The following is an 8,060-nucleotide window of genomic DNA, read 5'->3' on the forward strand; positions in this document are numbered from 1 at the left end:
AGTTCGTTAGACACCCCAACGGATAACTATAGCGGCAGTATAGCCGGTCTATCGTTGGACGTTTTCGGTATCCGGAAACAGCCGTCGGGTTGCATTCCTCCTCGTTCGTTGTAGACCACCCCCTCTCTACACAACCCACTATCCCCACCAGCAGCCCACCTACCCCTTCTCGCGTCTGGAGCCGTCCGATGGTGATCGCACGGTCCGAAAACCCCTCCTAACCCCTCAAATCCTAGCCCTAGCTATAAAAGGAAGCCCCCCTTCCATTTTTGGCAGCAGACAACTCCTTCCTCGAAATCCATGCGCCGCCAGCCTCTTCCCACCTTTCTCATCCTTTTCCCCATCGGCCGAAGCCCTCTCTGCCACTTGTCGCTGCCAGCACCACCCAGCGCCGCCGCCACGTCAGCAGCGTCACCACATGCAGCCAACCACACCCTGCCACTTGTCCTCTTCGCGCCCACTTCGCCGCGGCCCTCAGGGCCCATCTGAGGCCGGCCCGAGCCCATCTAGGTCCGAGCCTCCACCGCCACTCGAGTGTTCCCATTCGTGATCTGGATCGAGGGAGGAGCCCCTCGATCCCGAGCTCCTCCGCGTCACACCTTCAACCGCCGGCCACCGCGGCATCGCCGGACCTCACCGCCTCGACGCCGGCGTCCTACAGGTCGGGCGCTGCGCCGTACTCCCCTACTGCTTCTTCTCCTTTCTCTCTTCCTCCCTCACCCGAATCTCTCACCTCTCTCTACCCATGGACAGGCACCGCCGCCGGAGTGCCGCACCTCGCCGGCCAGCCTCATCATTGCTGGAAACGGGCCGGCCGCCCCCGGATCCGGTTGCCCCTTCGCCCCGCCACCATCTCCGACCTTCCCCACCGTCCTGCGACATCACCGGACCACCACGGCAACACCACACGCCGGCGTTGACCGCTGCCTTGCTCGTGGCCCATATCCACTGCAGACCAGCATGTCCAGGCCGCCCCATCGCCCTGGTGGGCCTCGGTTTGACCTCGCTCAGTGCCAAGGCCCAGTCGCCCGTGCCCTGCTGCAGCCTTAGCCCACCAGATCCGCTGGCCCAAGGCCCACGAGGTGAGCACAAGCCAGCCCATCCCTGTTTGCTTATGTGACACCCTCGGCACTGAATATTATCCTACGCTCACCCAGTTTCAGCCCGTGTATGTTTTTTCCAGCACCTGGGAATTTGCTAATTAGTCCAGTAAAATAGTTTTGTAGAAAATTCCCTCTAGATCATTCATTTAACAACTCACAAATGGTGCATCATATTAAAACAAATTATATATGAAATCTGCTTAGAATTTTGTCTAGTTTCATAATATCCAACTTTCATCTATGTTTAAAATGTTTTATTTCATAACTAATTAACCGTAGCTCCAAATTTAATAAAGTTTATATGTAAATGGGGTAGAAAAATGCCTGCTTTAACATGGTGTACTTTCTTTGCATGTTTAACAACTCTAAAATTGTGTTTAGGGCAGAACAGTACCAAACCTAAAATATGCACATGAGGAGTTTCCGGACTTGTTGTTTGTTGTTCCGGCCTCATTTAAACTTGCCTAGATAGGTAGTTTTCATATGCTTCACCCCTTGTCATGTTAAACAACATTTAATATTGTTGGGTACATAAATGAGATCGAACTAAATAACTTGAATGTGGTGTTCCGTCAACATGCAACTCATTGCATATTGAGCTCCACTTAATTTGTAGGATTGTTTGTGCACTTTGCCATGCCATGTATCATTAAACCGGTCATGCATCATACTTGGTTGTGCATCATGCCATGTTTATGTGGTTGTTGTTTTACTATGTTGTTTGCTTCTTTCCATTGTTGCTTCTTCGGGTTAGTTCCGATAACGTCGCGTTTGTGAGGATCCGTTCGACTACGTCCGTTTGTCTTCTTCACGAACTCGTCCTTCTTCCTTGCGGGATCTCAGGCAAGATGATCATACCCTCGAAATCACTTCTATCTTTGCTTGCTAGTTTCTCGCTCTATTGCTATGCCGCGATACCTACCACTTGCTATATCATGCCTCCCATATTGCCATGTCAAGCCTCTAACCCACCTTGTCCTAGCAAACTGTTGTTTGGCTATGTTACCGCTTTGCTCAGCCCCTCTTATAGCGTTGCTAGTTGCAGGTGAAGATGGAGTTTGTTCCATGTTGGAACATGGATATTTGTTGGGATATCACAATATCTCTTATTTTAATTAATGCACCTATATACTTCGTAAAGGGTGGAATGCTCGGCCTTATGCCTGGTATTTTGTTCCACTCTTGCCGCCCTAGTTTCCGTCATACCGGTGTTATGTTCCTTGATTTTGCGTTCCTTACGCGGTTGGGTGTTATGGGAACCCCTTGACAGTTCGCTTTGAATAAAACTCCTCCAGCAAGGCCCAACCTTGGTCTTACATTTGCCTAACAACCTATACTTTTCCCTTGGGAGTAATTAACCCGAGGGTCATCTTTATTTTAACCCCCCCCCCCGGGCCAGTGCTTCTCTAAGTGTTGGTCCAACCTGAGCGATGTCCGGCGCCCCCTGGGCAACCAGGGTCTATGCCAACCCGACGTCTTGCTCATCTGGTGTGCCCTGAGAACGAGATATGTGCAGCTCCTATCGGGATTTGTCGGCACATTCGGGTGGCTTTGCTGGTCTTGTTTTACCATTGTCGAAATGTCTTGTAACCGGGATTCCGAGTCTAATCGGGTCTTCCTGGGAGAAGGAATATCCTTCATTGACCGTGAGAGCTTGTGATGGGCTAAGTTGGGACACCCCTCCAGGGTTTTGAACTTTCGAAAGCCGTGCCCGTGGTTATGGGCAGATGGGAATTTGTTAATATCCGGTTGTAGACAACCTGACACTTAACTTAATTAAAATGAATCAACCACGTGTCTAGCCGTGATGGTCTCTTTCCGGCGGAGTCCGGGAAGTGAACACGGTTTTGGTGTTATGCTTGAACGTAAGTACATTCAGGATCACTTCTTGATCACTTCTAGTTCACGACCGTTGCATTGCTTCTCTTCTCGCTCTTATTTGCGTAAGTTAGCCACCATATATGCTTAGTGCTGCAGCTCCACCTCACTACCCCTTTCCTACCCATAAGCTTAAATGGTATTGATCGCGAGGGTGTGAGATTGCTGAGTCCCCGTGAATCACAGATTACTTCAAAAAATTGCAGGTGCCGATGATACCCGTGCAGGTGACGCAACTGAGCTCAAGGAGGAGCTCGATGAAGATCGTGTTCATTGTGTTGTTTCGTTTCCAGTTGATCAGTAGTGGAGCCCAGTCGGGGCGATCGGGGATCTTTTGCATTAGGGGTGGTCTTTCTTTATTTGGTTCCGTAGTCGGACCTTGATTGTATCTGGATAATGTAATGCTATATTCATGTATTGTGTGAAGTGGCGATTGTAAGCCAACTCTTTATCCCTTTCTTATTCAGTACATGGGATGTGTAAAGATTACCCCTCTTGCGACATGCCTACAATGCGGTTATGCCTCTAAGTCGTGCTTCGACACGTGGGAGATATAGCCGCATCGTGGGTGTTACAAGTTGGTATCAGAGGCGACCCTCGCGGTTACACGGATGGTTGCGGACAGGTGCGTGGTCATGTTGTTCATGACGTTTGTGACCCGTCGTGGCACACGGCATGGCACATGTACTGGACTGGAAGCATAGACGTATGTGCCAAGAGGGAACGTTCCTGTGGCCCGACGGGGACATCGGTTACTCTGAGTGGGGGTGTATGTGATGGCCTGGCTTATTAGGGATGATAGACTACTCATATCAATAAGGAATTCCTTCTTTTCTGGGAGCCCATTCGGACAGAACTACGAAGTTAAGCATGCTTAGCTTGGAGTAGTGTCAGGATGGGTGACCGACCTGGAAGTTGCTCCCGGGTGCGCATGAGTGAGGAGAAAGTGCGTAGAAAAGACTAGTATTGATCTGTGGGGCCATTCTAGATCCCGCCAGGAGTAACGACCACCGGCAGGTGTGTCCGGGGCGTTACAAATGGTTTCTATAAAACAAATCCACCGACGTGCTCTAAAAGATATAAGTGAAGCACTAGAGCAAAAACTATATAACTCAAAAGATATAAGTGAAGCACTTAGAGTATTCTAATAATTTCTGAATCATGCGTGTCTCTCTCAAAAAGGTGTGTGCAGAAAGGATGATTGTGTAAAACTAACAAATAAAGACTCAAATAATACAAGACGCTCCAAGCAAAACACATATCATGTGGTAAATAAAAATATAGCTCCAAGTAAAGTTACCGATAGAAGTAGACGAAAGAGGGGATGCCTTCCGGGGCATCCCCAAGCTTTGGCTTTTAGGTGTCCTTAGGTTATCTTGGGGGTGCCATGGGCATCCCCAAGCTTAGGCTCTTGCCACTCCTTGTTCCATAACCCATCAAATCTTTACCCAAAACTTGAAAACTTCACAACACAAAACTTAAAGTAGAAAATCTCGTGAGCTCCGTTAGCGAAAGAAAACAAAACACCACTTCAAGGTACTGTAATGAACTCATTCTTTATTTATATTGGTGTTAAACCTACTGTATTACAACTTCTCTATGGTTTATAAACTATTTTACTAGCCATAGATTCATCAAAATAAGCAAACAACACACGAAAAACAGAATCTGTCAAAAACAGAACAGTCTGTAGTAATCTGTAGCTAACGCAAGATCTGGAACCCCAAAAATTCTAAAATAAATTTCTGTACGTGAGGAATTTATCTATTAATCATATGCAAAAGGAATTAACTAAATAGCACTTTAGAAATAAAAATGGAAGCAGTTCTCGTGAGCCCTAAAGTTTCTGTTTTTTGCAGCAAGATTAACAAGACTTTCCCCAAGTCTTCCCAACGGTTCTACTTGGCACAAACACTAATTAAACACAAAAAACACAACCAAAATAGAGGCTAGATAAATTATTTATTACTAAACAGGAGCAAAAATCAAGGAATAAAAATAAAATTGGCTTGCCTCCCAACAAGTGCTATCGTTTAACGCCCCTAGCTAGGGCAGAAAAAGCAATGATAGATCTAGGTGATATCATCTTGGGTTTTTATTTTTTTGCGGAGTTATGCTCGAATCCGGGAGGTTCCTTACGTTTAACCTCATATTAGGAAATTTTTAGATCTAAAGAATCCAATTGCTTATTGCAAAGGGTAATCAACATATTCATGCGGTGGAGATTCCCGCTAACACTCTTAAGAGGTTGAAGAGATTTTTGTAAGATCTAGGTTAATTCACAAATTTTCTCGAAAATTTGCGTTTCTTCTTGGTTATGACGATGCCCATTTTGTTGGGGTAGTGTTCCCACTATACCCTCTATAATTTCATGTGCAATACTGGGATCAATTTCAATAAAATTGCCTTTGGCAAGGCAATCCAAGAGTTGTCTATGAGATAGATTTAATCCAACATAAAAGTTGCGAAGCAGAATTCTAAAATTCACCTCTAGGGTGCTATTACGATAAAACCCCATCATTCTAAACCAAGCATATTTTAATTTTTCTCCTTGTCTTTGTTTGAAGTGAAGAACCTCAAACTCGGGAGACAAAGGGGAAGATAGGGGACTAGCCATAACGACAAGCAAGCAATCCAACACACAAGTAAACGAGGAATGGGCAAAAAGAGGCAAATAGAGAAAGAGAGGGAGGATAGAGAGAGAGAGAGAGGGCGAATAAAACGGCAAGGGTGAAGTGGGGGAGAGGAAAACGAGAGGCAAATGGAAAATAATGTAATGCAGGAGATAAGGGTTGTGATGGGTACTTGGTATGTTGACTTTTGCGTAGACCTCCCAGGCAACGGCGCCAGAAATCCTTCTTGCTACCTCTTGAGCACTTGCGTTGGTTTTCCCTTGAAGAGGAAAGGGTGGTGCAGCAAAGTATCATAAGTATTTCCCTCAGTTTTTGAGAACCAAGGTATCAATCCAGTAGGAGGCCACGCACGAGTCCCACGTACCTACACAAACAAATAAATACTCGCAACCAACGCGATAAGGGGTTGTCAATCCCTACACGGTCACTTACGAGAGTGAGATCTGATAGATATGATAAGGTAGTATTTTTGGTATTTTTATGATAAAGATGCAAAGTAAAATAAAAGGAAATAAAAATAACTAAGTATTGGAAGGTTAATATGATGGAAGATAGACCCGGGGGCACTTCTCCCATTGCAAGAAAGATCAATCTAGTAGGCCAAACCAAACTGTTAATTCGAAGAGACTTGCAAAGATAACCAATCATACATAAAAGAATTCAGAGAAGATTCAAATATTGTTCATAGATAAACTTGATCATAAACCCACAATTCATCGGTCTCAACAAACACACCGCAAAAGAAGATTACATCGAATAGATCTCCACAAGAGAGGGGGAGAACTTTGTATTGAGATCCAAAAAGAGAGAATAAGCCATCTAGCTAATAACTATGGACCCGTAGGTCTGAGCTAAACTACTCACACTTCATCGGAAGGGCTATGGTGTTGATGTAGGAAGCCCTCCGTGATCGATCCCCCCTGCGGCGGAGCTCCAGAACAGGCCCCAAGATGGGATCTCGTGGATACAGAAAGTTACGGCGGTGGAATTAGGGTTTTGGCTCCGTATCTGGTAGTTTGGGGGTGCGTAGGTATATATAGGAGGAAGGAGTACGTCGGTGGAGCAACAAGGGGCCCACGAGGGTGGTGGGCGTGCCCAGGGGGGTAGGCGCACCCCCCTACCTCGTGGCCTCCTGGTTGATGTCTTGACATAGGGTCCAAGTCCTCTGGATCATGTTCGTTCCGAAAATCGCGTTCCCGAAGGTTTCATTCCGTTTGGACTTCGTTTGATATTCTTTTTCTGTGAAACCCTAAAATAGGCAAAAACAACAATTCTGGGCTGGGCCTCCGGTTAATAGGTTAGTCCCAAAAATAATATAAAAGTTTATAATAAAGCCCAACAATGTCCAAAACGGAATATAATATAGCATGGAACAATCAAAAATTATAGATACATTGGAGACGTATCAGCCGCAGCCTGACCACCTCGCCGTCACCATCACTGAGACGATAAGGTCGCCGCCCCCGGACGCGTCGAGTCCTTCTCCTCGCCCGCTCCGCCTCTTCCTCTCCCCACCAGATCCCCCCTCGCTCTCCCACTCCCTTGCTGTTTCTTCCCCTCTGCCGAGCTCCTCGGAGCAGGCTTGCCGCCGTCGCCGCATTGATTTTGCGGCCACCGCCTCCCATTCGCCTCGCCAACTATCGGATTACGGGTTCCGGCAAAAACCTTGAGGTTCGAACTCTGGGGTGCGCACGAAGATCTCTCTCCCCCTATCTCACACTCTCACCATGATCTCAAAGGCTAGCTCGCCCAACCCACAGAACAAGGGACACTAGAGTTTATACTGGTTCGGGCCACCAATGTGGTGTAATACACTACTCCAGTGTGGTGTGGTGGATTGGCTTGCAGGCTGATGAAGAATAGTAGAAGGGATGAAAAACCTCTTGAGGAGAGGTGTTCTCAAGCTCGATGAGCATGTGTGCTGAGGATGGTCTCAATGAGTCGTCCAAGATCCGTCCTCTCTCCCTATGGTGGTGGCTAGTCCTATTTATAGAGGCCCCGGTCCTCTTCCCAAATGTTTAGCCGGGAAGGGATCCCACAACGGCCAATTTGAAGGGGGGCAACAGCTAGTACAAGCTATCCTGCCAAAAGGTGGTCTTCGCCTGCCAAAGGCTCTGGTGGTGACGCTGTTGTGGGCTCTGTGATGACCTTCGTCCCGCCGTCATGCTGGTCTTGGTCTCATTGCACCGATAAGTAAACCTTTGCCTGATGCCTCGTGGCTCCTCGTCTGCGCCCACCCCTTTAGCACCAAAGAGGCAACCGGTACTCTGCGCGTGCAGGCGCCCGCCTGGCCTTTGTCGTCATGGCTCATGTCATGCGAACCTCACGAGGTGCTGCTCGCCTTGATCTCTCCTCTCCTCACGAGCCAGCCTAGTGAGGCTGCCCCTGAGGAGGTCTTGTGTCTTCCACCTCGCGGGGCTTGGACCCTCGCGAGGGTCTTGAGCGT

The 8,060-nt window shown here is 47.5% G+C and overlaps 1 long non-coding RNA gene across 1 annotated transcript; it reads left to right on the forward strand.

Moving 5' to 3' along the window:
• The first annotated feature begins 550 nt into the window (after positions 1–550).
• LOC147965221 (uncharacterized) lies at positions 551–3,406 on the forward strand. Its single transcript, XR_015607389.1, has 3 exons — positions 551–661; positions 754–1,082; positions 3,188–3,406. It is a non-coding gene; the product is annotated as an uncharacterized LOC147965221 (long non-coding RNA).
• The last annotated feature ends 4,654 nt before the right edge of the window (positions 3,407–8,060 follow it).

This window comes from Triticum urartu, chromosome 6A, assembly GCF_056163025.1.
Source record: "Triticum urartu cultivar PI428250 chromosome 6A, HENAU_Tu73, whole genome shotgun sequence".
NCBI classification, from domain to species: Eukaryota; Viridiplantae; Streptophyta; class Magnoliopsida; order Poales; family Poaceae; genus Triticum; species Triticum urartu.